Source organism: Cebus imitator, unplaced genomic scaffold, assembly GCF_001604975.1.
Source record: "Cebus imitator isolate Cc_AM_T3 unplaced genomic scaffold, Cebus_imitator-1.0 Scaffold447, whole genome shotgun sequence".
Taxonomy (NCBI): domain Eukaryota; kingdom Metazoa; phylum Chordata; class Mammalia; order Primates; family Cebidae; genus Cebus; species Cebus imitator.
Genome location: NW_016107762.1, coordinates 1,658,475 through 1,662,214, shown reverse-complemented (window position 1 = coordinate 1,662,214; position 3,740 = coordinate 1,658,475). Strand labels below are relative to the sequence as shown.

Sequence of the window (3,740 nt, the reverse complement as noted above, 5' to 3'; positions counted from 1 at the left end):
TACTATTATCAAAGAGTTTTGTACCTTCAAGTGCTTTCTTCTTGCTCATTAACACTCTTTTTTTTCAGATTGAAAAACTTCCTTTAGTGTTTCTTGTAGGACAGATCTAGTGCTGATGAAATCCCTCAGCTTCTGTTGTCTAGGAATGTCATTATTTCTCATTCATGCTTAAGGAATATGTTTGTTGAATATATCATCCTAGGATAAAAGTTTTTTTCCTACAGCACTTTTAATATGTCATACCACTCTCTCTTGTTTCCACTGAAAACTCTGCTGCCAGATGTATTTGAGCATTGTAACATGCTATTTGTTTCTTTTCTCTTTCTGCTTTTTGGATTCTTTCTTCATCCTTGACCTTTGGGAGTTTGATTATTAAATGCTTTGAAGTAGTCTTCTTTGTGTTAAATCTGCTTCGTGCTCTATAACCTACTTGTACTTCAATGTTAATATTTTTCTCTAGGTTTGGGAAGTTCTCTGATATTATCCTTTTGAATAAATGTTCTATTGCTGTCACTTCTCTACCTCCTCTTTAAAGCCAATAACTCTTAGATTTGGCCTTTTGAGGCTTTCTTGATATATGTTGTAGGTGTGCTTTATTATTTTTTATTGTCTCCTCTGTGTATTCTCAAATAGCTTGTATTCAACCCCAGTAATTCTTCTGCTTGATCAATACTGCTACTAAGAGACTCTGATGCATTTTTGAGCATGCCAATTGCATTTTTCAACCCTAGAATTTCTGCTTGATTCTCTGTAATTATTTCAATCTGCTTGTTAAATTTATCTTGGGAATTCTGAATTCCTTCTATGTGTTATCTTGAATTTCTTTGAGTTTTCTCAAGACAGTTATTTTGAATTATCTGTGTGAAAGGTGAGGTCATGTTTTCTTGGATGGTGTTGATGCTTATAGATGTTTGTCAGTGACCGGCCATTAGGTATTTATTGTAGTCTTCACAGTCTGGGCTTGTTTGTGCCTGTCCTTCTTGGGAAGCCTTTCCAGATATTCAAGGGGACTTGAGTCCTAGGCCCAATAACAATGTGATTTTTGCCAACTCACAGAATTACTACCATGGTGGTCTCAGATGAGATCTAGAATAATTCTCTGGATTACCAGACAGACTCCTATTTTTTTTTTTCTTTCTCTTAAACAAATGAAGTCTCTCTCTCTTTGCTGAGCCATCTGGATCTGGGGATATAGTGATTCAAGCTGCTCTGTAGCCACCATCACTGGGATTGCACTGGGTCAGACCTGAAGCCAGCATAGGACTAGACCTGCCCAAGTCCCATCCCTTCAGAGCAGTGAGTTCCCCTGGGCCTTTGGTTGGTTTAGAGTTGCTGTCTGGTGGCCAGGGATTGGAGTAAAAAACATTAGCAATTTGCTTGATGTTCTATTCTACCGCAGCTAAGCTGGTACTCAAATTACAATACAAAGTTCTTCCTGTTCTTGCCTCCCCTTTCCATAGGCAGAGGAGCCTCTTCCTGTGGCCACTACTGATTTTTTTCATGAATACACATTTTCTTGTTTCTCTGAATGCATACATATGTGTGTGTAGTCTGTAGGTAACATACAAACACTATATGTTTATATATATAGTATTCATATATATAGAATGTTCATATTACATATGAAATGTTTTAGATTGTTATCTAACATATTTCATATTGTTAGACGGTGATATGGTTTGGCTGTGTCCCCACCCAAATCTCATCTTGAATTGTAGCTTTCATAGTTTCCATGTGTTGTGGAAGGGACCTGGTGGGAGATAACTGAAGCAGTTTCTCCCATACTGTTCTCATGGTATTGAGTAAGTCTCACAAGATCTGTTTTGTAAGGGGTTTCCCCTTTCACTTGGCTCTTTTTTCTCTCTTGCCTGCCACCATGTGAGACATGCCTTTCTCCTCCTTGCCTTCTGCTATGATTGTGAGGCCTCCCTGGACAGGTGGAACTGTGAGTCCATTAAACCTTGTTTTCTTTATAAATTACCCATAGTCTCAGGTATGACTTTATTAGTAGTATGAGAACTAATACAGTGGTTTTCTAAAGCTTCTTTAGAAGTTCTGAGCACATAAATGGTGTTTATTCATTGCTAGATACATTATAGGGTATCTGGGAGGTTTACTTGGAGAATCCACAATGTCAGAATATTTAGGCCCTTTCTGTTCAGAATTTCCAACAGAAGAGACAATATTTGCTTACCTTCCAGAATTCTGGGAACAGAAAGGGGAACAAAGATTCCCAAACAGAACCTATAAACCCAATATAAGATATAAGCCAAAATTATAAACCACTTGGAGGGAATGGCAAAAAGTTAGGACTATTCAGGTTAACCCAGAAAGTCTGACTATTTTAATCTTTTAAACATATAAACCAGAATACTTTGAACTGTATGATAACATGATTATCAGTTAAAGAAAATATGTGTCGGCAGTAATCCCAGCCAGCACTTTGGGAGGCCGAGGCAGGCAGATCACCTGAGGTCAGGAGTTCAAGACCAGACTGACCAACATGGAGAAACCTTGTCTCTACTAAAAAAATACAAAATTAGCCAGGCATGGTGGCTCATGCCTGTAATCCCAGCTACTTGGGAGCCTGAAGCAGAAGAATTGCTTGTACCCTGGAGGCAGGGGTTGTGGTGAGCCAAGATTGAACCATTGTACTCCAGCCTGGGGAACAAGAGTGAAACTCTGTCTCAAAAAAAAAAGGAGAAATAAAACAATATGTCAAATAATTCACATGTGTTTTTAGGTATGTTGAATTACCAGCTGTTTTAGATAATCAGGCTTTCTCCCAGAGCTACTAGAGGGAGTGCTGCCTTTCTAGTACCTTGATTTCACCCTCTTAATGGTGAAGTAAGAAAGTAACATTTCTGTATGTTTCTTTCTTTTTTTTTTTGGAGAGGAAGAAAGAGGAAGAGGAAGAGTGAGAGAGAACGGGGGTGTTGTTTTATTGCCCCGGCTAGAATGCAGTCTAAAAGTGGGTGTGCCTATAATTGTGCTTAATAATGAAGACATGAAAAAAAAAATGAGGGAAAAAAATAACAAACAAGCAGCCAACCAATATTTCATTTAAACCTGTAAATAGTGTGATGTGGTACTGATAAGAGTGTATATTTTGTGTATTTAAAGTGGAGAGCTCTATAAATGTTAATTAAGTTTACTTATTCCAGATCTGAGTTCAAATCCTGGATATCGTTGTTAATTTTTTGTCTCATTGATTTGTCTAATATTGATGTTGAAGTCTCCCACTATTATTGTGTGGGAGTCTAAGTCTCTTTATAAGTCTTATATATCTGTGTATTCCTGTACTGGGTCATACATATTTAGGATCTTCTTGCATTGATCCTTTTATCATTATGTGATATCCTTCTTGCTTCTTATGATCTTTGTTGCTTAGAAGTCTATTTTATTAGGGGCAAAAATTGCAACTCCTGCTTTTTATTTATTTATTTATTTATTTTTGCTCTCCATTTAGTTGGTAAATCTTTCTTCATCCCTTTGTTTTGAGTCTTTGTGTATCCTTGCATGTGACATGGGTCTGGATGCAGCAAACCAATGGGTTTTGGCTTTTTTTGCCTGTCTGTGTCTTTGGATTGAGGGATTTAGTCGATTTAAATTTAGAATTAATAATAATATATGTGAGTTTAATACTGCCATTTAATGTTAGCTGGCTGTTTTGCCAATTAGTTGATGTAAATTCTTGATTATGTTGATGCTCTTTACTTTTTGGTATTTTTTAGAAAGTC

At 37.0% G+C, this 3,740-nt stretch overlaps 1 long non-coding RNA gene across 1 annotated transcript in view; it reads right to left on the bottom strand.

Annotated features, from left to right (window-relative positions):
* Nucleotides 1-1,864: 1,864 nt before the first annotated feature.
* LOC108291187 overlaps nt 1,865-3,740 on the bottom strand; it is a 23,902-nt gene continuing 22,026 nt past the window's right edge. The window contains exon 5 of the long non-coding RNA XR_001819802.2: nt 1,865-2,019. This is a non-coding gene — a long non-coding RNA (uncharacterized LOC108291187). The remainder of the gene's footprint in view (nt 2,020-3,740) is intronic.